The sequence below is a fragment of the Bidens hawaiensis genome, unplaced genomic scaffold (genome assembly GCF_021521415.1).
Source record: "Bidens hawaiensis isolate Kalapana, Puna unplaced genomic scaffold, B.hawaiensis_p1.1 tig00027304_1, whole genome shotgun sequence".
NCBI lineage: Eukaryota > Viridiplantae > Streptophyta > Magnoliopsida > Asterales > Asteraceae > Bidens > Bidens hawaiensis.
Genome location: NW_027494409.1, coordinates 19,743 through 47,021, shown reverse-complemented (window position 1 = coordinate 47,021; position 27,279 = coordinate 19,743). Strand labels below are relative to the sequence as shown.

Here is a 27,279-nt window from a genome sequence, read left to right as displayed (position 1 = left end):
TATTAAGTGCCTTTTCACCAGGTCCTCCAGACCATGGTATGTGTTAGCCAAAATTACACCCGCTCGACCTCCAGTCGAGTTTAGCGTTGGGTGGGGTTTGTCAAACCCAGTAGTACTACTCAACAGTGACTCGCTATTCAAAATATTAACCGGTTCGATGTGTAGGACTTCAAATGTTTCGTTTGCCACTTAGCCTTTACAAGTGATATATAATTTATAACAAAATCTTAAATGCGTTGTGGAGTATGTTATCTCCCCCAAGTGAAAAGCGTTTGAAAACAGTTTAAAGAGGGGAAAGTGAAACTCACTGTTTGCGAAGAATTTCCCAAATTAAATCACCAAGATGCACGTCACCGAAAACCTCTCTCTAGCGTTCTAAAACAATAAAGAGAATTTTCTAAGTGTCGGAATATTATCGAGTCTCTAGACCCGGCACATAATACCTATGCACATAACATGTTTCGTGTTTCGTTTGTAAATCGTGTGTGACTTTAACAAGTGTTTTTGTGACACATTACATGTGTAAGCAATCATATACGTGTCATGTATTCATAATGTACATTACTAGCAATTATTCCCCGTAAGGGCATTTTGGTCAAATCATGACAATTAATTAGCCGTTATTCCCCATAAGGGCAATTTGGTCAAATTATGACAATCAATTAGCAGTTATTCCCCGCAAGGGCGTTTTAGTCAAAACACGACAATTATCTTGCAATCATTCCCCTCAAGGGCAATTTGGTCAAAACACGATAATAAATTAGCAAGTATCATATTTCATGCATTTTCACCGAGATAGAAATTCTACTTAAAATATTGTACTATTCCACCGATCATAGCATCTCAATTAATTTACCAAAAATCATTACAGAAGCATATATGTCTTAGGTTTCCAGAACATATTTTATTATATTTTTATTCCACATAGTTTTCTCACAATCATCAAATCATTACAGCAAACTCATAACAGTCAAATTCATGCGCAACAGAATGTTATTTGCAATTACCGTTAAACGAAAAATCCAATAAATGCAAGACCACTTGGGTTAGGTTCCTAACTCAATAAGTCAACTTTCAGAAGTGGAACCAACCCAATTGGTGTCGTAGTTCATGAGATATAACATTTACAACACAACCTAACAGCAGGTCTAACAGCTCAGCTTTGCACAACGTTTTGTAAAATCATAAAGGTTAACTTCTACTTGTCCAAAAATTACAAGTTTATATTCTTTAGAAACTAGACTCAATCTAGTTTACTTTAGTACCAATAATCTCAATCAATATTCACATTTACACTTCGTTACAGTCACTTAAACATCAAATATACATTCTGTCCAGGAACTGTTTGCATCCAAACTCAATATATTAACAACCTATGAACTATCATGCATTCATATAACACTCTAGACTCCACAAACACCATCCATGCACATCAATTACCCATTACATACATGATTAGGGTTTTTGTTTGAACTCAAATCATAGACACAACAATCAACATGTAACAACATTCAAACTAGTTATCAAATCATCAATTAATCAACAACAATCATATTAACTACATATACATATAGAATCGGCAGCTAGGGTTTACAATTAACCCAACAAACATCAAAATCAAGTAATAAGAATGTATAGGATAATCAATTATACCTTCCTAGCACCTAATTCTTCAATCAAAGCTTGAAATTGATGGTGTATTTGTGTGTGTATGTTGACGGCAGCCAAGGGAGCAAAGGGAATGGGGGCTGATCGGTTTTGAGTGGGGAAAGAAAAGAATAGTTAGGGTTTAGTTAATGATGTATTTATAAACATAACATGTTACATTCAAGTCCCTCCACTTCTAAGTATTACTTTTCTAGCCTAACTAACTTGTTTACATCTTGAGTTAACGTTTATAATCATGTTATCACATAACACATAAGTCTAACACATAATTATCACATAATTACTTTTTTGACGTTTTTCGTTTATTCATCAATCGTTTGCGTCACCTCGTTTGCGTTTCGGTGCAACTCCCGAAAGACTACACATGTAGTAAGTGTTAAGCGTCATTTAAACCCTAGTTTAAATGTAATGAGGTGTGCGTTATAGATTCAATGATCTTAAGTTTGAATTGACGGAGTTGAGTTAACGGAGTTAACCTGAAATTGACGATTGTCACAATCTCCCACGATGGGTTAGAATCGTTCTTGGCGCAGATTAGTGTTTCCTACAAAACATAACACCGTGAGCTCGTTACGAGGAATGAGGGGGGGGGGATTCTCTCGTAACCTCCCTCCAGCGTGAGAATTAGTAATCGTCATACATTGGAAATATATTGAGAGAGAGTTAGAATATTGGATCGTATATCTTTTTGTAACGTTTGCCAAAAAATTTCATTAATAAAGTATGTTTAGTAATAAAATTTCGTCAATGAACAAAATCTTCTTTATTAGTGATCTATACGTGTCAAAGTCAACAAAAAGTGCAAAAATCGCCACTTAACGAATCTGACATGGAACGACCCCGGGTAACAAGTCAGAAAGTGAATAATTCATTAAAAGGGTTAAATGATCTCGAAAAATTAAAATACATATTAAAGTAGTCGAGATAATATATAAACATAATTTAGGATGACTCGAATCGCGAAAACTGGAAAATAAATAGGCACGAGCCAGTACAGGACCCGGAAAGGACCCAACCCCAACTATTTTCAAGAAAATAGTTTTTATACTCCATATTGTCAGGAATTTGATTTCGTTCAAATTTTGACAAAAATTATTAAAAATGAGATCCGTTTGAATATCTAAATCACATAATACGCTAGACGGTTAATCGAAAACAACCAGTTTATTACCCACCCCTTTCATATATCCCCCCTTCTCCTAGCCGTCCCCCACCCTCCCCATGACACCTCACCTCACCAACTCATCCTCCTAATTATTATCCTTCTAGATAAATGATGTGTTGTAATCAAACTAAATAACCCACTTGCCCTCTAAAACTCCCACTCATCAAACCTATACTCTCCATACCTCTCTCTTAAAATCCATCGGCTGAACACCCCACACCCCGCACCTTGAATTCAAAATCAAACAATAAACACACACACACAATCAAGAAATCTTGGAAGAATTAAATCAAGAATAAGAAGATTAAGATATCAAGGAGGGTATAGGAAGAACACCAATCTCACACCATAACATCATCAATCTCATCTTCTAAAAATCTCCAAGAACAAGTAAGTTTGATCTAAGATTGATTATTAGGGTTGAAAGTATTAGATTAGTTGTTCTTGATTGAAGCTTGAAAGTTTGATTTTAGGTGTTAATGATAAAAACTTGAATAAACTTGATGTTAGTTTGTTAATATAAACTTGAATTATTGAAAAATTGTTGTTAGGGTTGAATAAAACAAGAACTTGTTCATAAGTGAAAAATTGGGGATTTTTGGATATAGGATTAATTAAGGGATTTTGGATGGATTGGTGAATCAATAAATGTTATGGAATAATAAAATTGAGAATGAAATAGGATATATGCTAGTAAACTCACTAAAACCTTTTATTAGTTCTTAAAGATTGTTAAAGTTGCTAAATAGGGAAACTTTGTTGAATGATATATTAAAAGAACAAAAATTGGGATAGAACACATAGGATGCATGAAACCATATAAAACTAGTTGAATGAATTAAACCAAGAATTACATTTAATCAAAGTGGAAGAATTAGATTAAATAGAATTATCAAATATTAAAGGTTACTAAAATGGGAAACTTTGTTAGAACAACACTTAGAAAATTTATAAAAATTCAAGATCCTTTGATTGAAAGATTGATTAAAAGATTGATAAAGACGGGAATAATATAAAAGTGATTAGTATAAAGGATTGATTAGTATAAATATATGCTGACCACCCTTCAAGATCATTAAGAGAGTTGGCACAGTAGCATATCAGATCTAACTACCGTTAGAACTTAGCGGAATCCACGATGTGTTCCATGTTTCAAACCTGAAGAAATGTTTATCCGATGAATCATTAATTGTCCCCGTTGAAGATATCCGGGTAGATGATAAGCTCCGATTCATTGAGGAACCTGTGGAGGTGATGGATTGGAAAATACAAAAGCTAAGAAGAAACCGAATCAAGTTAGTCAAATTCCGTTGGAATTCTAAGCTCGGCCCTGAATTCACCTGGGAACGTCAAGACCAGATGAAGAGGAATACCCCCATCTATTTCCTATAGAATCAGAACCTAGTACCACTTCCTAAATTTCGGGACGAAATTTCTTAAATAAAGGAAGAATGTAACTTTTGCCAAAAATTTTCATTAATAAAGTATGTTTAGTAATAAAATTTCGTCATTAAAAAAGGGGCATTTACATATATCCCCTTCCTAAGTTCTCTTATTACATATTTATCCAATCCTTAAAATTCAATTACATATATCCCCTCTTTAAACCAAACATATTACATATTTACCCATATCATTAAAAATTATATTGTTATTGACTAATTTACCCTTAATTTATTTAACAAAATACAAATTAGCTTAAAAAACCAAAAGAATTAACTCCCAAAGTCCAAAGTCTTCGTCTCTAAAATTCACCATCGAGAATTCACTGCATTAACCATCACCGGCGTTCAACATCGCCATCGTACACGCTCTCCATCATCTCCGTAAATCGTTGGCAACGGTTCCGATGAGTCTAGATATGATTTTCTCACACTCTCTTCGGACTTGCAGGTTCCGGCAAGTGGGTTGCAGTGGCGGTGCTGGTTAAGGTGGCCAACGGTTAGTTGAAACGTAGATGAAGGAGATCGTAGGTCGTTGACGGTGGTTCTATGGTGAGAGAGGTGGTTCCAAACTTCCAATTTCCATGGTGGCATATGCTTGTTCCATATAAGATTTGCTAGAGAAGATGATGTAGATCCGATGGTGGGCGCTTATTATGTTATGTATTTGAATTTTGATTTATAATTTGGCATTGAATAAGGGTAAGTTGGTAAATTGATATGTAAAGGGGAAATATGTAATTAATTTTTTGAGTTGGGGATATATGTAATTTAGTAGGTTTAGTAAGGGGATATATGTAAAAATACCTTAAAAAAATCTTCTTTATTAGTGATATATATGTGTCAAAGTCAACAAAAATGCAAAAATCGCCATGTAATGAATCTGACATGGAACGACCCCGGGTAACAAGTCAGAAAGTGAATAATTCATTAAAAGGGTTAAATGATCTCGAAAATTAAAATACATATTAAAGTAGTAGAGATAATATATAAACATAATTTAGGAAGACTCGAATCGCGAAAACTGGAAAATAAATAAGCACGAGCCAGTACAGGACCCGGAAAAGAACCAACCCCAACTAGTTTCAAGAAAATAGTTTTTATAGTCCATACTGTCAGGAATTTGATTTCGTTCAACGTATGACACAAATTATTAAAAACGAGATCCGTTTGAATATCTAAATCACACAATACGTTAAACGGTTAATCGAAAACAACCAGTTTATAACCCAACCCTTTCATATATCCACTCCCTCCCCCTTCTCCTAGCCGTCCCCCACCCTCCCCATGACACCTCACCTCACTAACTCATCCTCCTAATTATTATCCTTCTAGATAAATGATATGTTGTAATCAAACTAAATAATCCACTTGCCCTCTAAAACTCCCACTCATCAAACCTATACTCTCCATCCCTCTCTCTTAAAAACCATCGGCTGAACACCCCACACCCCACACATTCAATTCAAGATCAAACAATAAACACACACACAATCAAGAAATCATGGAAGATTAAATCAAGAATAAGAAGATTAAGAAATCAAGGAGGGTATAGGAAGAACACCAATCTCACACCATAACATCATCAATCTCATCTTCCAAAAACCTCCAAGAACAAGTAAGTTTGATCTAAGATTGATTATTAGGGTTGAAAGTATTAGATTAGTTATTCTTGATTGAAGCTTGAAAGTTTGATTTTAGGTGTTAATGATAAAAACTTGAATAAACTTGATGTTAGGGTTTGATGTTAGAATGGATTTAGGATAGTTATTGATCATTAGTTTGTTAATATAAACTTGAATTATTGAAAAATTGTTGTTTGGGATGAACAAAACGAGAACTTGTTCATAAGTGAAAAATTGGGGATTTTTGTATATGGGATTAATTAAGGGATTTTGGATAGATTGGTGAATCAATAAGTGTTATGGAATAATAAAATTGAGAATTAAATAGGATATATGCTAGTAAACTCACTAAAACCTTTTATTAGTTTTTGAAGATTGTTAAAGTTGCTAAATAGGGAAACTTTGTTGAATGATATATTAAAAGAACAAAAATTGGGATTGAACACATAGGATGCATGAAACCATATAAAACTAGTTGAATGAATTAAACCTAGAATTACATTTAATCAAAGTGGAAGAATTAGATTAAATAGAATTATCAAATATTAAAGGTTACAAAAATTGGAAACTTTGTTAGAACAACACTTAGAAAATTTATAAAAATCCAAGATCCGTTGATTGAAAGATTGATTAAAAGATTGATTAAGATGGGAATAATATAAAAGTGATTAGTATAAAGGAATATGTAACATCCCAAAATTTCTGAAATAATACTTAATATATTAGTTGCGTCGGGTGAAGTATTTGAGTTAGTGGATTAATAATAATAAATATAAAAGGATAAGTAGGCTAATTAAAGGGAATTAATTATGGACCAAAAAAAGGAAATATTGGCTTTGAGCCCATGGGCTAAAGGAGTATAAATACCCCTTAAACCCTAATCCTTTCCATTTCCATCCATATTTCCCATCTTATTCTCTCCACACCTTAAAACACACACACATATTGCTATTTACGGCCTCAAGAGAGAAGAAGGGATCCGAGACCGAAATCAAGCCAAATATAGATAGCTCTTCATATACAAGATAGATACAAGATCATAGTTCATAAACAAGCTAACCCAAAGCCTAAGAACACTTAAAGGTACGTGCTTTAACCTTAAAGGTTACGTTTTTATGAACGGTTTGCCATGAAACTTAACCCTAGGGTAGATCGGGTCTAGATGTTTCATAAAAATGCAAACTTGGTGTTAAATATGAACCTAATCAACTTGTTACCTAAAGATCTAGCTAAAACGGGTAAAGGTTCAAGCTTTATGCTAGACACGGGTTGGATCTTGATAATGGGATGATATTGGACGATTAAACGGTTAAGGAAAGTAGGAATGATGGTTAAAATGGTGATATGGGCTGGGAAACAACTACCTGAGCTAGGATAGAAATGATAAAATAGAAAAATGAGCTGAAAGCATCAGGTGTGGGGTTCTCGGTGACCTGAGTTCCCAGTCACGAGTTCCCTAAGAGTTATCGGTCAGGATTTGAGGGGTTTTCGGTCAGGTTCTCGGCCAACCCGAGTTTTCGGTTGCAATGGGTTTCGGCCAAGATGGGTTCTCGGTCAAACCCGAGTTCTCAGTCAAACCAAGGTTCTCGGCCAGGAATAGGGTTCTCTGCTGGGAATTCTCGGCCACCCAGTTTTGCTTGGGCCTGAGCCCAGTTGAACCCAGATACCATAATGGACAGTTGGACCTGAATCAGCTAACCCCATATCCAATTTAGACAAACTAGCCCATTATCTTAGGCTTATCAAATAAGCCCAACTTGGAAATAATTTAAAATGTTAATGGAAAATGTGTTGAGACAGCTAATGTGTAAGGCCCCGAACCCGGTGACCCTACTTTAGCGTCGGATTTACTCATAAACACAGTTCTTAAAATCAGAGTTTATTAAAACTTTTCGCGGAATATAAAACATCAATCATTTGTTACAAAACATTAAATCTTTTCTTTGATACCATAACACAAAACTTTATATTTAAAACATCTTTACTTCTTTCTTCAGATGCCAGCCGTTCAATCCATGCCGTGTGTCATCCTCATGCTAACTCTATAATCAGCTCACCTGCGTGCATACTAAAAGTCAGCTACGCTGAGTGAGTTCTAGTTAATCGAACGCCATACAATACATACACATACACTCATATCCGTAGATACATATCCATACTTCACTAGTTACCCTTCTGTTCTACATACATACTTGCTACCATACATACATACATATCTACAATCACTAACCTCAGTCTACCGAGAGTACGTTCATAGTTCACCGTCTATACCTGTACTCAAGGTCGTGAACACGTACAAGGTTCGCAGTCCTTACCTATGTTCACCATTTATGGTACGTACAAGGATCGCGGTCCTTCCCAATACCATAGTACATCCACAACACGTACAAGGTTCGCAGTCCTTCCCTATGTTGCAACCTAATTCATAGCACGTACGAGGTTCGCAGTCCTCCCCTATGCTACAAAATCAGCACGTATAAGGTTCACAGTCCTTTCCTATGCTGAAATACATCCACAACACGTACAAGGTTCGCAGTCCTTCCCTATGTTGCAACCTAATTCATAGCACGTACGAGGTTCGCAGTCCTCCCCTATGCTACAAAATCAGCACGTATAAGGTTCACAGTCCTTTCCTATGCTGAAATACATCCACAACACGTACAAGGTTCGCAGTCCTTCCCTATGTTGCAACCTAATTCATAGCACGTACGAGGTTCGCAGTCCTCCCCTATGCTACAAATACAGCACGTATAAGGTTCACAGTCCTTTCCTATGCTGACGCCTATCTACATTACGTATAAGGTTCGCAGTCCTTATCTACGTTTACATATATCATCTACTTCACGTATAAGGCTCGCAGTCCTTAACTACGCCATCACCAGCCGAGTCTATGTCCGACAGAAGCTAGAGGGATTTGCCATCCTAACTTACTATGTCGAACGTAGAACTCACATGCCATTCGTGTACCTATATACACATACTTACATTATAACATAAGAACACTCTAGGCATTCTTTACCTCATTCATTTAACAACCATACCCCTTGTCGTTACGTGCAATATCCGAAGATCGTTCACGCCCCGACAAGTATTCATTTGAAATATTCATACATCTTCGATATATAATATTCGTACCTTTATTTTTAAACTGACAGTACGCGCAATATCCGAAGATCGTTCGCGTACCGACAAACAATCATTCATATCTATCACACATATCACATATGACATACACTTATCACTTAGGATAAATGTAGTAACAACACATCGAGTATGCACACAGCCCCGAAAACATAACAAGGAATGCGGCTAGAAACTCACCTGAACTCTGCTTCTTTCTTCTGATAGCTGTAAATCCCTTCTTTAACTGAGCTCGGCTGACTGTACAAGTTACACGTATCAATACTCGCCTGATCTAATCTGGTGGCCTAGTATTAGCTTACTTTTACTTATCGCTTTTAATTTATTTCCTAATCAAACTCGGCTTTAGGCGAAGTTAAACTTTAGGCGAACTTAGCTTTAGGCGAAGTTACCAGCTAGGCGAACTTAGATTTACAGCGAAGTTGCCATCAGGCGAACTTAGCTTGCAGGCGAAGTTAAACCTTAGGCGAACTTAGCTTTAGGCAAAGTTACCAGCTAGGCGAACTTAGCTTTACAGCGAAGTTGCCAGCAGGCGAACTTGGCTTCAGGCGAAGTTGTCATCAGGCGAACTTGGCCTCAGGCGAAGTTACCAGTTAGGCGAACTTAACTTTACAGCGAAGTTGCCATCAGGGGAACTTAGCGTGCAGGCGAAGTTCATCAGGCGAACTTAGCTTGCAGGCGAAGTTCATCGCTTTGAAGGCGAAGTTGCCCAGATCAGCCGCTGTTCGGTTTCTGTCCAGCATTTTTGGGCGATTTTAACACCCTTGCTATGGTTCGACATCACCCACTACGTTCCCGACCATTTTCGGTCGTATCTACAATATAAAACTTAGATCTTTAAACTTCAAAGATCAAGAATCATACCTTTTTGAGCTTGTTTGGATCTCGTTTAAATTGTTAACACAACTAATCGCTCTCTCTCTCTCTCGGATCTGCCCGTTCCTCTCCTCGGATCTGCCCAGTTCCGGCCGCCGGCGAAGTTGTGGTGTAGTGTGTTTTTGGAGTGTGTTTGGAATAGGTGGAAATGGAAGATATTTTTGGGTTTAGGGGATATTTATATCCCTGAAATCCCATGGATCTAAGGCCCATTCTCGTTTAACCCATCTCAATTAATCCAAGTCCATGGTCCGCTCCTTACCCGATATTAATTAATCACGCGAAATCACTAAACATAACTTCCTTTATTCAACATTAAAATTTTAGGATGTTACAAGTCTCCCCTCCTTAAAGAGGTTTCGTCCCCGAAACCAAACTTATTTCCTGTAAAAGGAAAACTTCTTATATTTACACACTTTATTGAATCGCCTTCGCTTTCTGAGTTATCCTTCTTACTCCCGACTTTGCAGCCATCGAATGGTGGTCATGTGTTTTAGCTATTTAAGGTAGCTTGTCCATGAGACCCTCGAAGTACCAAGACTCATCTCATCCTTCCAAGGGCTCCGATTAGTACTTTTAACACTATTGTCTAAAACAACATTTCATCATAACATAATAATCATTCATAACCTACTCAATATATTACACGTCACTGATAACCATAAGTTTTAAACCTTAACACACAACAAGTCCTTAAGCAAAAGTAACTTAATAAAACCATTGCATGAACAATTATTCCTTCATCAAGCGTTCCTCTCTGTAGTTTCCCCAAGTCTTTATCTTTCCGCACCTCCCGCCCCTGATTCCTTGCAATCCCTAGCCATGTGGTCAGCTTTTCCGCATTTGTAGCACTTTGGACGATCAGGGCAGTCTCGAGAGTAATGCCCACCCTTTCCGCATCGATAGCACCTGTCTGTCCCAATCCTGCATTCCCCCGGGTGCACTCGCCCACACGTCTTACACGCATCCTTGTTCCCAACCTTGGCCTTCCTCTCATCAGTTGTTGTCACCACCTCGCCAGACCGCTTAGCAGAGGTAGCCCATTTCTTCTCCTTCTTTTCCCCCACCACCACATCGTTCTCAGTCAGGTCAGCATAAACCACTTCTGCAAGTTCAACAGCAGAGTTAAAAGTAGCAGGTTTATTTGCCCTGACAAACATGCGGACTTTGTGTGGCAATCCCCTCACATAACATCTGATTCTTTTGACCTCAGTGTCAACCATATCAGGCACCAACCTAGATAGTCGGTTGAATTCAGTAGTATACTCACGATGCTTCATCATACCGGCCTTTAAATTCAGAAACTTCATCTCCGTCCTTTCAACCTCGGCATCTGCGCAGAACTTCTTCATCACCAACTCCTTCAGATCGTCCCATCTCAACGCCTTGATCTCATCCCTAGTCTTTCTCTGCTCCACACCTTCCCACCAATACATAGCTTCTTCCTCAAATGACTGAGTAGCATAACCCACAGCTTGGTCGGGACGGCATTCGCTAATGCGGATAACCTTGTCCATAGCGGTTATCCATTGGAGAGTAGCGATTGCGTCTCCCAACCCAGTCAGCTTTGGCGGGTCGCATCCCTTGAAGGACTTATAGTTGCACCCACCTTGGCCTCTTATCCTGTCATCGACCTTCACAGACTTGTCCTCACTCGAGGCCTCTCTTTCTCCTTCCCCATCCTTCCTACCATCACCACCCGCCCCTTCAGCAGCTCGTTCACTACTTCCAGCAGATCTTTCGGGATTCAGGTCCTTCACAGCAGCAACTACAGCTTGAACGATGGCTGCTTGAACTGCAGGGCTAAGTTGAAACTCTTCGTTGTTGTTCTGGTCTCCTCCAGCTGCGCTTCCTTCATCTTCGGTGTGGGAAGCTTCTTCTACCGAGGGTTACCGGACAAGACGAGGCCTGCCACGACGTCCAGTGCGACCCCCAGTTTCCACAAATTCTCCAGCTCCAGCCATCAGTATTCTAAAAGAGAAAACACAAACATCATCACTCAAGGAACTATATAGTACAAGGATAGCAAGGCTAACAGGTAATAACAGTGGCCAGCTGTGACTAGCTGATCACATTGCTTTCCGTGTCCTATACACTTCCCTTTATGAGTCTCTTTGTGCTGGTTCTACTTAAGCAGTTAGTCAAATCAAACAATCAATTATTTCTATCCTTATCGTTCACATATCTTTCCTTTCTCATTAACATATATCATTTAATCATACACTTTACCTTTACTGATCTTACTTGAGCGACACATGGCATTCTCGAACTGGCATCTTCTTCCCTTTCTTACTTAAATCCCATACTCTGTTCGAGTCTAAGCATGTAGGATGCTTAAATCTATCGAACTTTGCTCTGATACCAACTTGTAAGGCCCCGAACCTGGTGACCCTACTTTAGCGTCGGATTTACTCATAAACACAGTTCTTCAAATCATAGTTTATTAAAACTTTTCGCGGAATATAAAACATCAATCATTTGTTACAAAACATTAAATCTTTTCTTTGATACCATAACACAAAACTTTATATTTAAAACATCTTTACTTCTTTCTTCAGATGCCAGCCGTTCAATCCATGCCGTGTGTCATCCTCATGCTAACTCTATAATCAGCTCACCTGCGTGCATACTAAAAGTCAGCTACGCTGAGTGAGTTCTAGTTAATCGAACGCCATACAATACATACACATACACTCATATCCGTAGATACATATCCATACTTCACTAGTTACCCTTCTGTTCTACATACATACTTGCTACCATACATACATATCTACAATCACTAACCTCAGTCTACCGAGAGTACGTTCATAGTTCACCGTCTATACCTGTACTCAAGGTCGTGAACACGTACAAGGTTCGCAGTCCTTACCTATGTTCACCATTTATGGTACGTACAAGGATCGCGGTCCTTCCCTATACCATAGTACATCCACAACACGTACAAGGTTCGCAGTCCTTCCCTATGTTGCAACCTAATTCATAGCACGTACGAGGTTCGCAGTCCTCCCCTATGCTACAAAATCAGCACGTATAAGGTTCACAGTCCTTTCCTATGCTGAAATACATCCACAACACGTACAAGGTTCGCAGTCCTTCCCTATGTTGCAACCTAATTCATAGCACGTACGAGGTTCGCAGTCCTCCCCTATGCTACAAATACAGCACGTATAAGGTTCACAGTCCTTTCCTATGCTGACGCCTATCTACATTACTTATAAGGTTCGCAGTCCTTATCTACGTTTACATATATCATCTACTTCACGTATAAGACTCGCAGTCCTTAACTACGCCATCACCAGCCGAGTCTATGTCCGACAGAAGCTAGAGGGATTTGCCATCCTAACTTACTATGTCGAACGTAGAACTCACATGCCATTCGTGTACCTATATACACATACTTACATTATAACATAAGAACACTCTAGGCATTCTTTACCTCATTCATTTAACAACCATACCCCTTGTTGTTACGTGCAATATCCGAAGATCGTTCACGCCCCGACAAGTATTCATTTGAAATATTCATACATCTTCGATATATAATATTCGTACCTTTATTTTTAAACTGACAGTACGCGCAATATCCGAAGATCGTTCGCGTACCGACAAACAATCATTCATATCTATCACACATATCACATATGACATACACTTATCACTTAGGATAAATGTACTAACAACACATCGAGTATGCACACAGCCCCGAAAACATAACAAGGAATGGCGCTAGAAACTCACCTGAACTCTGTTTCTTTCTTCTGATAGCTGTAAATCCCTTCTTTAACTGAGCTCGGCTGACTGTACAAGTTACACGTATCAATACTCGCCTGATCTAATCTGGTGGCCTAGTATTAGCTTACTTTTACTTATCGCTTTTAATTTATTTCCTAATCAAACTCGGCTTTAGGCGAAGTTAAACTTTAGGCGAACTTAGCTTTAGGCGAAGTTACCAGCTAGGCGAACTTAGATTTACAGCGAAGTTGCCATCAGGCGAACTTAGCTTGCAGGCGAAGTTAAACCTTAGGCGAACTTAGCTTTAGGCGAAGTTACCAGCTAGGCGAACTTAGCTTTACAGCGAAGTTGCCAGCAGGCGAACTTGTCCTCAGGTGAAGTTACCAGTTAGGCGAACTTAACTTTACAGCGAAGTTGCCATCAGGCGAACTTAGCTTGCAGGCGAAGTTCATCAGGCGAACTTAGCTTGCAGGCGAAGTTCATCGCTTTGAAGGCGAAGTTGCCCAGATCAGCCGCTGTTCGGTTTCTGTCTAGCATTTTTGGGCGATTTTAACACCCTTGCTATGGTTCGACATCACCCACTACGTTCCCGACCATTTTCGGTCGTATCTACAATATAAAACTTAGATCTTTAAACTTCAAAGATCAAGAATCATACCTTTTTGAGCTTGTTTGGATCTCGTTTAAATTGTTAACACAACTAATCGCTCTCTCTCTCTCTCGGATCTGCCCGTTCCTCTCCTAGGATCTGCCCGGTTCCGGCCGCCGGCGAAGTTGTGGTGTAGTGTCTTTTTGGAGTGTGTTTGGAATAGGTGGAAATGGAAGATATTTTTGGGTTTAGGGGATATTTATATCCCTGAAATCCCATGGATCTAAGGCCCATTCTCGTTTAACCCATCTCAATTAATCCAAGTCCATGGTCCGCTCCTTACCCGATATTAATTAATCACGCGAAATCACTAAACATAACTTCCTTTATTCAACATTAAAATTTTAGGATGTTACATAATGAAAAAATAAATTTTTTCCAAACTGACCTGGAAGCTAAAGCCCCGTTCGTTGTGGGTTATATAAGATAGAAATACGATACGAGTAGTAATAGTTAATTGATACGTGTAATTGTTATACAGTTAGTCGTGCACAGCTCAAGAAAGGAATAACTATAAACGGTGAACGTAATCGCATTCAGGTGATTTTCTAGCCCCACTCCTTGTTATGTTTTTTGGGGCTGTGTGCATACTCGATGTGATTAGTTAATACACTTACCTTAAGTGGTAAGTGTATGCCATATATGATATATGTGATAGATAAGAGTGGTTGATTGTCGGTACGCGAACGATCTTCGGATATAGCGCGTACTGTCAGGTTGTAAATAAAGATATGAATGTTATATATGGATGATGTAAGATTGTTATGAATGAATGCTTGTCAGGGCGTGAACAATATTCGGATATTGCACGTACCAACAAAGAGAATGATTGTTAAATGAATGATGTGAAGAACGCCTAGAGTGTTCTTACACTATGATGTAATTATTGTATATGCGAAGTAAGTGTACGCAGGTACAGGAATGGTATGTGAGTTCTACGTCTGACGTAGTAAGTTAAGATGGCAAATCCCTCTAACTTTCGTTGGGCATAAGACTTGGCATGTGATGGCGTAGTTAAGGACTGTGGGCCTTATACGAGTTATATACGATAGATGAGAACGTAGTTAAGGACGATGTACCTTATACGTGCTTATGAAGTAGGAGTCAGCATAGGAAAGGACTTCGGACCTTATACTTGTTGTAATTGTATTGTGGTAGCATAGGGGAGGACTGTGGACCTCGTACGTTCTATGAATTAGGTTGCGACATAAGGAAGGACTGTGGACCTTGTACGTGTTGTTAAGGTAGGATGGTATAGGGAAGGACTGCGGACCTTGCACGTACCATAAATGATGAGCATAGGTAAGGACTGCGGACCTTTTACGTGTTCACGACCTTGGGTATAGGTATAGACGGTGGACTATGAACATACTCTCGGTGAACTAAGGTAAGTGATAGTATGTATGTATGTATGTATGTATGTATGTATGTATGTATGATAGAAAGGTAATTGGTTAAGTATGGATACGTATCTTCGGATATGTATGTATGATATGTGTATGTATTGTATGTCTACTGATTAACTAGAACTCACTCAGCGTAGCTGACTTTTAGTATGCATGCAGGTGAGTAGGATGGAGCAGCTCGCTTGATGGGAACACGTGGCATTGAATAAGAGGCTAGCATCGGAAGACTCAAGACGTTTATGTTTAATGTTTTGTTTATTTTAAGAGACAAGAAGTTGTTTTAAGACAAAGTATGGATTGTTATGAAATGTTTTATGAAGTTTTAATATTCCGCGTATGTTTTTATTAACTCTGATGAATGGAACTATGCTGATGAGTAAATCCAACGTCCAAATGTGAGGCACCGGTAACGGGGCTTTACAGATTAGAATTATCTAAAAGCTAAAACATGATAATTGTTGAAAAAGACAATACTTGATCATGAAACATAAGATTCTTCTAAAATAGAATAATAAGAAACTTTTACTTAAAAAGTAATGTTTTGGATAATTATGAACTTACAGCTTAGGTTAAAGATCTGGACATTTTAAAATATTTAATAATAATTGTATATATTAAAATACAAGCTTAACTAGTAACATTGTTAATGAAACCTTAAATACGAACTAAGAACCTAAAAATCGATTACACGTGTCTTATGGATTTATTTAGTCAAAACTGCAATTTATAGTGAATTATGTTTCATTATATGTGTGGTTAGTCCATAATATGATCAGTATAGACTTGTTCAATTTAATTGACTTATCGGTAACGTTAACGGTCGAAAAATTGGCTTTTTGAACGAAACCGACACAACTATTAGGGACTGTTTTAGAACAGCCCCTAAAGTGGTAAAATACTCATGTATAACATAAGTCAATACATGAGAAAATGACAAGATAATAAAACTTAGTCCTAAACGGTTCGTGTCGCGAAACCGACACGAAAACGTTAAAAAGTTGTTATTTTAAGAAAATATTAACAAAAATGAAAATAATATATTTTCACTAGTTAACTTGTAAAACTTGACTAATATTTATGTAATAAGTATTTTCCATAATTTAAAAGTTACATTTAACACGAAAAACTAAAACGAGTCGTTTTAAACATAAAACCGGCAAAACAGACGAAACCGACAAGAATTATAGGAGATAAATAAATTTTCTTAAACTTTCCAGCAACTAAACTATAATATTTAATATAATTATATCTTTTTTTATTAATTAACATATTTAATAAACAATAGTCAACGAAAAACTGAACTATACGTGTGTTAAACTGATAGGACTCTATTTACTTGCGTGCTTATGTGGACATTAGAGTAGGGATAATAAGTAAAAGACTTTTATAAACTAAGACTCAAATAAGGTTTTTATTAACAAAACGTGTACTAATATAGGACACACATATTTTGGAGAAAAGGACTTCAAACCGTGAGTTTCTTTATCGACCCCCCCCCCCCCTCCTCTTTTTTAAATGGAATCGTTTTAACTGTTTTTATTGTGTTTTTGGGGGGGAAAGCATATTATTTATTATATATTGATTTCATTGATATTTTTAAAGGCATTTTATCTTACAAACTGTGTCAAACACGGGATGAGTCTAGTTTGCTAAATAACAGTTAACCCTAGAAAGGGGCACAGAAATATGGGTAGATCTATCGGGGTGATGCCCCCTACTTCCATAACATTGGGTTAAAAGTGGGCGTATTTTGAGTCTGGTATGTATCATGTTATCAACTATGATAGTCATACGTAATGTTGTATTCTTTGCTCGACTACAACAACACGATTTGTTTAAGAAGTAAAATGCCTATTATTGTGATGTAATGACGGTAGATCATTACACACGGGTTTGTGTTATAATGGCGGTAAACCATTATACATGGGATGATTTTAATATCATTCGGGATGTAGTGACGATTATAAACGAAGTGATATTGGTATATAATGACAAAAGATCATTATATGGATGTTGTTTTCGACATATATATACTAGGTTAAGAACCCGTGTATTACAAGGGTTGGACAATGAATATAATTGATAAATTTTTAAATACGTTATATGATTAAAATTACTAATTACATATAATATTGAAAAATGAAAAGTTCATAAATCTCTAAATTACAAATAAGTTACAAGTTTTATATACAAATAAATTACTACAGTTTTACCGAAACATTAACAAACCATACGTTATATAGCAACAAAGCATATACAAATCATATAAAATTTATTTTGTATTTGAACTAATTGCTAGTTTTCATAACAGCAAAAAATAAACAAACTAACCATGATTTAATGCCCAACACTTGTCTCATTCATTCAGTTAGTCAATAGATCGAGAGAGAGAGAGAGAGAGATTAGCTAAATTCATTTTAGCTCGATTTCAAAATAATAAGGCTTTTGTATTCATATATGACACCCATATTGTTAATCAAAATACTAGACGGTGAGTGTTCCAGTTCCAACCGGCCCATACGAAATTAGTCACTTTGACCTTCTACCTAACCCGCTTATGTTATTGATCTTGTAAATTAGGTTTTTTGGTCAAAATAACCTCGAATAATCTGATTAATTGGTTTCTACCAAACTCACTAATGTTTCTGATCATGTTTTTATCATGGTAGCATCCAAATTTTTCATTGACAAAAGGGATCTATTGCACGCAATTTGAAACAAAATATAAACCAAAAGTCAATATACTTTAGGTTTGTAAGAAGAGTAAATAAGTCATTTGGGCAATCATAATCAATAAAAGAGGTGGTGCAATGAACATGACTTTATAATATGAATCAAACTCCCTTAGTTGTAATCCATAATAAGTCTTGATAAGGAATTAATGGAATAATGATAAGGCAAGATAAGGAATTATCTAAATCTTAGTTAAATTTTAGTTTTAAATTAATAAAATTAATTAGAAATTATAAGTTAAACATGAGAGTGCCACTTGGCAAACTATTAGGCCAACTAAGGGGTTTGTGGTTCAATAAACATTTTTGTTTATTATAATAGTAGATATATATACATATATATATATATACGGACTATTTTATTATAAATGGAAACTCACCAACACATTGTGTTGATCGATATTTTAATATGCTTTTCAGGTAAGTGATGGCTTCGTGACAATGGAGGAAAAGAGGCAAACGGTGTTTGAATATGAGAATAAACTGGGTTGTGTAATAAACATGTTTTTATACACGTGTAAACTTTCGTTTTTAATAATAATAAAATTTCTTTGAAAAGTCAAACTTTGATTATTATTTTACTATACTTTATTATGATTGGCTATCGGCGACTGTCACAACCCGAACGACTTGGTCAAAAGTCTTCCGCTGTTTAAATTAAGATTTTCGGGGCGTGACACCTTTACCGTTTGAAGGTATTCTAGTATTTATAGCCGGAGGAGAGAGAGTATGGTCAACTGCCTTGTCAGGCTTTCCACCAATTATATTTTCCATTCGTGCGGTTGTGGAGGTTGGTGGACATCACGACATTTTAATATTGACTTGGTGTATTATTTTGTACCGTCCTTTATGTGTTGTTTATTCCCCATTGGTTGGGTGATATTCCTGATGTATAATCTTTCTTTTTGTCCCATACTGGTGGAGATCTTGGCGTTACCATTCCCTAGGTGTCAGAGAATGTTTATTATACTTGGCCATGTTTATGGTTCCATGCTGTCCGTCTGGCGCTTGATCTCTTCACTCAACGGGACATTATTTTATTTTGTGGTAGATTTAGTACCCTACCCCTAAAATCATTTACTAGATTTTGGTTAATTAAGACACCATTTCCATTACACGACAAGAAAATAGTAAATATGTAAGAAGTTATATTTATGAGCCGGTTTCTATCAAAAGTTTCCAGCTGGATGTACACTTTAAAACTGTTTTGCCAAGATTTACCCTCGCATCATTTGGTGTTCGCAAAAATGATAAAACTTTTAAAATGGTGTTGAGTTTGATCCTTACTTGCGGTGGTATCTTTGACTTCAAATTAAATAAAGGAGGTGTTCCTCAAACATGTTTATAGTTTCGTATATTTGACTTCAAATTTCATATCATTAATACAATAACAAAACTATATTTCAAATTTTAAAAAATTAGTAGAAATTAATTACATATTAGTAATAGTCATATTCTTTTTTTATTACGTTTCCTTGTTTGCAACAAATGACAACCGAGATCAAGTACCATACATATCTTTTGACTTCAAATTTTCACATATTTAATAACATTCAAAAATTATTTTATCAGATTTCCAATATATAAAAATAAAATATAACAATATAGTGACAGTATTATTTTTCAAGTCATTTCCACATTTATAGCAGCTAAACACAAAAGTCAAAGGCACCTCTTGTGTATAAAGAATTATTTAGAGATTTATTTTAGTTTTCTTTTCTGTATTTTTACATTGTATAATTTATTCATCCAAGTTTTATCATAAAGCATTTACCTAAAATCCACGAGATATTCAGGACTAGTGCAACAGTTTTAATCTTATAAATCAAAATGAGATTTTATGGCACTTTGATAACAATTGTGAATAAAAATAAAAAAAGAGGGTGAATAAAATCAAAAAAATCAAAGCACTTATAATTCGTCTCAAACTCATGACTTGCAATTAAGTAACACAGGTTTACAATCAGATCGATACATATATTTGGTTTTACTCAGTAGATTAAATTATATCTATAAACAATGTTTTTTTTTGTTATTTAATTTGGTGGCATTAACTAAATATGGGTCTAAAGTCCTTACTTGATTTCACTGACCTATAGACCGTCCCTGAAAATACTGTATCCAAATAAGTATTTATAACCAGTTTCTTTTCTCTTTATACATTTTATCATATATCATATATCATATATTATATTCTATCCGATTATAAAATAAAAAAGTCCTTCGTAATATAATTTAATTAAATAAAGACAACCATTTAAAGAACACAAGTCAACTTTCTTACCAATGCATTAAATCCCCTCAACTACGTAAAGGGCATTTCCGTCCACAAGACACCAATCTCAAGGGCAATCTCGTCATTTCAACATCATTCCACCACATTTAAAACCCTCATTCCCTCTCTTCTCAACTCCCATAAGGGTTTCATAAACTCTAGAAAGCGAGTGAAAATGTCCACCACTAAACCCTTCCCGCCGATCACCAAATGCCAATTCTCCACCGTCCGCCACCGCTCCATCGCAGCTGACCTCGACGGCACACTCCTCAACCAAACCTCCGCCTTCCCGTACTACATGCTCGTTGCGATTGAGGCCGGGAGCCTCCTCCGCGGCCTCGTGCTGCTCCTCTCGTTTCCGATCGTCGTCATCGCCTATCTTTTTGTCTCCGAAGCTTTAGCGATTCAAATGCTTATTTTCATCTCGTTCGCCGGACTCAAGGTCCGCGATATCGAGCTCGCGTCCCACGCGGTGTTGCCGCGGTTTTACGCCGCGGATGTGAGGTCAGACAGTTTTGAGGTGTTTGACAGGTTAGTTTAATTTTAAAGCTCGAGTTCAGGTAGTAATTTATATTGATATTGATACTTATTTCTTTTAAGATATTTATATTTTATATACAACTTAATATATTATTTATTTATTTTTATCATAATTTCACATAGTAATAATTATTACTAATACAAAACAAAGTATATATTTAATATTTTAAATAAAAATATGTAATAGTCTCATTTGAGCTTACAAGCTTGAAACGTGAAACTCGGTCTCAGATTCATTTATTAATTAAATAAACTTACTTTTAAGCTTGAGGTGTTTGACAGGTGTCAACGAAAGGTTATTGTGACCGCAAATCCGACGATGATGGTGGAGACATTTGTAAAGGATTATTTAGGCGCGGATAAGGTGATTGGAACGGAGATTGAGGTGAACTCTTAAGACGAAGAAGGTGACCGGATTCGTGAAGGAGCCTGGTGTGTTGGTCGAAAAGTGGAAGAAGTTGGCGGTTTTGAAGGAGTTTGGTGAAGAGTCCCCGGATATTGGGATCGGTGATCGGAAATCGGATCACGATTTTCATGTCTGTTTGCAAGGTTAGTTACTTTTTAACTAACCAAATCACAGTTTATGAATTTTTGAAAAGAGTTATGTTTTGGTCTTTCTGGATTTGCCATTTGAGCTTGAAAATGTTATCCTAAATTAATGAATTTGGATCTATAACATTTTATTAATTAGTATTTAATTTATTATGCCTTTAAATTTCCTTTAAAAATGATATTTAATTTATTATTATAAATTTAAGTTAAAATTTATTTGAGTTACCTGTTTATTAAATTATTATAAATCACTAAAATAAAAAAAAAACAAAATCCTTTGAATTTGATTGGTTTGATTCTTTTGGGTTTTGATTACATTTAAAACCAAAATTGATCCATAAGTTCAACTTTTCAAAAAAAATAAAACCAAATTAGTTTTTGTTTTATTACTTTTTTTCCGGTTTTCGTGCACACCCAAACAAAAACAACGATCAAATACAATTAATGTATTGGTATTCTATATGCAAACCTGATTTTGTGAATAATCAAACAAGATGAAATTTAGCTTTCTACTTGTAATACCTAATTTATAAAATTTAGTGATTTTAGCCGAATGAAAATTTGAGAATCAGGCACTAAAACTGTAGTGTAGGAGTCACTTAGCAAGTGGTGAGTGACTACATTAAATGTCAAATTAGTTAGGTATAAAAGTTATTTGTACTTCAACTTTCATACATGATTGTAAAAACGTGTTTAATTCATGTGTTTGAAGGGTTCATTACTTATTACTTGTTAGATTTACTGATTTTCCTACCATTTATAAAATCCTATGGTTAAAATTATTCGTTTGTTTTTCTTTTATTTCTGTTGTAGTGAACACTTTTACTACGTAACTTGTTCAGATAGAATTTCGATGAATCATGATTAATTGTATTAAAATTTCATTTATTAAAAGAAGTAACATCTTAGTAAATATAAATAATTTTCAATGTTGCAAACAAATTCACAGGACACGAAACTGTCTATAGTAATATATGTGCCCAAGTGTTGATTACTCTATTACGTTTTATTATAGCACAAGCTTTATATTTTATTGTCTAGTTATTTTTGTTTTCTCTGTCATGCATTACTTTATACTAAAATAATATTAATAAATATTAAGTTAAACTTCATAGCTAAATCTCTCGGAATGTATAGGAAGTTTTTAGAAAGTCAACCTTTTGGAGGATAGGATATATCATTTATCTGAAATCTGTATTTTCGGTGCGTATTTATTTATTTATTTATGTGTTATTCCAACCAAACATATTAATTTGTTTAGTCCTGTGGCTGGTGTACAAAATTTAATGGACCCACTTCCATGCTACATCTTTAGGTAGAAACCAAGTGGTACTCCACTTTCTTTTAAGGTCTGCCTTTTAGACCATCCGTAGTGGTGGTTTTGCCCGTAGCGTTATGAAGCAAAATGCGAGGTATACCGTCGTCCCCTGCATTATGTTGATTTCTATTTTGTGTGCGTTGTTACAAAACGCTGAGAATGGCACGTTAATCAAAATTTGACCGTTTTTTTACTGTTGGATAATTAAAAAAAAAATTATTTCCTATATATTAAACCATTTCATCCCCAATCAAACCTCATCAAATTTATAAAAATTCTCTTTCAACTCTATAAAAATTCCTTTACACCAAATTCACTATATATGGATCCTCCATCTATATATAAACAGTTTTTCGGGCCCGACCAACAAGCCGAGGATGTGGAGGAGGAACAGGCGGTTACGGGTGCGATTATGCTCGCGACACAGTATATGAGTTCCGTTACGGGTGCGATTAGCTCTCCACCCCTCGTTTCAACAAGAGCATATATCGAACGAGATCGTGCCGAAGCCAACAACCGGTTGATGGCGGATTACTTCTGCGACACGCCGAGATACAAGAACCCGAAGACCTTTAGGCACCGTTTTCGGATGTCTAAAAATTTATTTATGCGCATCACCAATGATTTGGAGCGTGAGTTTGATTACTTTAAGCAAAAGTCTGACGCTCGAGGGACGCTAGGATTCACGGCTATTCAGAAGGTTACGTCAGCCGTGCGCGTGCTCGCCTACCGAAACACGACCGACATCAACGACGATTATTTAAAGATGGCCGAAAAAACAACCCGGAACACCTTGGAGTATTTTTGTTACGGTACGTTTTGTTTTTTTTTAAATAGTTTATCACTTGTTTACTGTGATCATTTATTTTATAAAAATTTTGTAAAATATTGGAATATTTAAACTATATGGACCACATTATCTGAGAAAGCCCAACGTTAATGATCTACAACGTCTTTACGAGGCACATACAAGGGTGCATGGTTTCCCCGGCATGATAGGAAGTGTAGATTGCATGTATTGGGAATAGGCTAATTGTCCAACTGCATGGCGAGGTCAATTCACACGAGGTGACCAAAAAGGACCAACGGTCAGCCTTCAAGTGATCGCTTCATACGACCTTTGGATTTGGTCGGCATTCTTTGGTGTTCCCGGTTCCAACAATTACATAACCGTCTTAGAGTAGTCTCCTGTGATGGAGAGTTACATATCTGGGACCATTCCCGTCGCTTCGTTTTGGGCTAACGATAACTTCTACGATCATGGGTACTATCTGGGTGATGGAATATATCCAGAGTTCGCGATAATTGTTAAAACATTCAGAGACCCGATGGATGAAAAAAGACAGTATTTTAAGAAAGTGCAAGAGTCTGCGAGAAAGGATATCGAGAGGTGTTTTGGTGTTCTTCAACAACGATGGCATTATGTTAAAAATCCTTGTCGTCTGTGGTCTTTAGAAAGAATGAGATGTTCTATGTATGCGTGTATCATAATGCATAACATGATCATCGAGGACAAAGGAAGAGCAATATGTCCAACTTTCATACCGGACCTGGATCCACCACGGACTCCGGCAAGTATGGAGCAACGACTCGAAAACTCGGATTCCGTGCGGTCAAGAGAGATACATAACACACTAAAGGAGGATTTGGTCCAACATCTTTGGATGTATCGGCCTCTGCCTGGTGAAAACGATGATCAAAACGAGGGTAACAATGAAGACGATGATGAAGACAACGACGAAGAGGACGACGACGAAGAGGGTGAAAACGACGAAGAGGGCGAAGACGACAACGACGAATAGTTTTTTTTTTATTTTCTTGTAATATTTATTTAATAAAATATTATTGTTATTTGATTATTCTTATTAAAAATTAAAAAAAAAACTGTAAAAGTGACTGAGCGCCACGTGGCGCATAACCCCTGGATGTAGAGAGTTATGACTACAGCCTGTTTTTGTACAAAACCATAACTCTGACTGGGCGCCACGTGACGCATAACCCCTGGATATGAAACTTTATGACTACACATGGTCTTATGAGTTGGTTCGAAAGTAGTTGGCCCCAAATTTAAGGCAGAGACTTACAATTTTATGTATTTACTTTATTTTAATCATTTTTTAAACAACAATCTAATCTACTCTTAATAACACTACAACTAATGATGATAGTAACAATATCTTTTTAAATTTATTATATAGGAGGGATACATGGTGCACAAAGACAAGTCCGCCACGATAGTATCACCGGACCGCCTGAAAACGTGCCTGATCTTCCACGACGGCCGTCTAGTCCAACGCCCTACACCGCTAAACGCTCTCATCACGTACATGTGGCTTCCATTCGGATTCATTCTTTCACTTATCCGTGTGTACTTCAATCTCCCATTACCCGAACGCATTGTGAGACACACATACGGGATGCTCGGGATCAAGCTCGTGATCCGTGGCAACCCGCCTCCACCACCCTCACCCGGGACCCCAGGAAACCTCTACGTGTGCAACCACCGAACCGCACTTGACCCGATCATTATAGCCATAGCACTTGGTCGAAAACCGTATTGTGTGACATATAGTGTAAGCAAACTATCAACATTCCTATCACCAATCCCGGCCATTGCCCTAACTCGTGACCGTGAAGCGGACGCTGCCCGAATCAAAGAACTACTTCAAAAGCGCGATCTAGTGGTCTGCCCCGAAGGGACCACGTGTCGTGAACCGTTCTTGTTACGGTTTATTGCATTGTTTTCCGAGCTAAGCGATAGGATCGTCCCGGTTGCTATGAACTTAAAGCAGAATATGTTTCATGGGACCACGGTTCGGGGGTTAAGTTTTGGGACCCTTATTTTTATTTTATGAACCCGAGGCCGACTTATGAATTGACGTTTTTGGAGCGGTTGCCGGAGGAGATGACGGTGAAGGGAGGCGGGCGGTCGGCTATTGAGGTGGCTAACCATGTTCAGAAGGTTTTGGGTGCAGTGTTGGGGTTTGAGTGCACCAATTTGACAAGGAAAGATAAGTATCAGTTGCTTGGAGGGAATGATGGGAAGGTTGAGTCAATGTATGGCAACAAGTGAAGTTAAAATGGTTTATATTTCATTTGTTGCTAGTGATATTGTGAAATGTTTATTTGTGTTGAATTACTAGTATTTTACATGTAATTTCAGGGGAATATTCAAGTAGTGATGAAGAATAATATGGATTAATTATTGGTGGGAATCTTGAAGCATTAATGAGTGGATTTAAGCAAATACAAGTTGTATAAATGTTGTATTTGGGTGGGTCACTACATATCACTAATTAGCGGGTTAATTTGGATCTCCATAAAAATAATCATCATGTCATTAAAAAGGGTTCAAATACTACTGATGGCAATTGTATCTAGGGTTATTAATCAGGTATATGTGTTCTCGGTGTTTAAAAACAAAAAAAACTTATTCGCAATCGGACCCTATTAAAGTTTGGGTTCGTCGGTTTCCGGGTTGTCAGGTTTGGGTTAATCCAAACAACCGTAATTATAATACAGGTTTGACAGGTTAACCTGAATAACCCAATTAAGACTTTTTGCCCATATCTAACCTGACCCCAATTAGCTTCTTAATTCGAGTTTGAGTAGGGCAATCGGGTTCAGGCATTTGGACACGTACCCCTAATTGTATGCGTCCACCACTTACTCGTTATCACCACCAACATCTCTATCAACGCCGATCTCTAAGTTTGCCGCACTCCATCTAAGTTGCTGCCACTCCATCACTGGTGCCACTACCGCCATCTCTGCCATGGCGCTCGACACACTCACAACTGTTGCCACCGCCATCACCACCACATCAACATCACCACCACATCTACCACTGTCGAACCTTTAGGCTCCTCTTGTAAGAGGTAGTAAATAGCACAGGGGGTTAGAGTCAAATGTGTGTGATGTGTTGCAAACGCATAGCGTTTTATCACGTTTTTGTGTTGTTTTATGCGTAAACCATTAAAGAATATAACTTTCTCTTGCATGAAATAAAATGTTTGTGTATATGATAGGTACCATGTTGAAGAGAGCGGGAAAACGAGTCAAATGACGAAAGAATAAGCTAAAACGGAGCTCGGATGAAGCCGGTACGCACAAACGAAGTTTAAACGAGTCAGCAGTCGATAAACGAAAACCCAA

At 37.0% G+C, this 27,279-nt stretch overlaps 1 pseudogene across 1 annotated transcript; it reads left to right on the top strand.

The window, feature by feature from the left end:
- The first annotated feature begins 20,884 nt into the window (after nucleotides 1-20,884).
- On the top strand, nucleotides 20,885-26,329 carry LOC143575176 (putative glycerol-3-phosphate acyltransferase 8; annotated as a pseudogene). Its single transcript, XR_013142721.1, has 3 exons — nucleotides 20,885-21,234; nucleotides 21,526-21,803; nucleotides 25,323-26,329. The product of XR_013142721.1 is annotated as a putative glycerol-3-phosphate acyltransferase 8 (transcript).
- The last annotated feature ends 950 nt before the right edge of the window (nucleotides 26,330-27,279 follow it).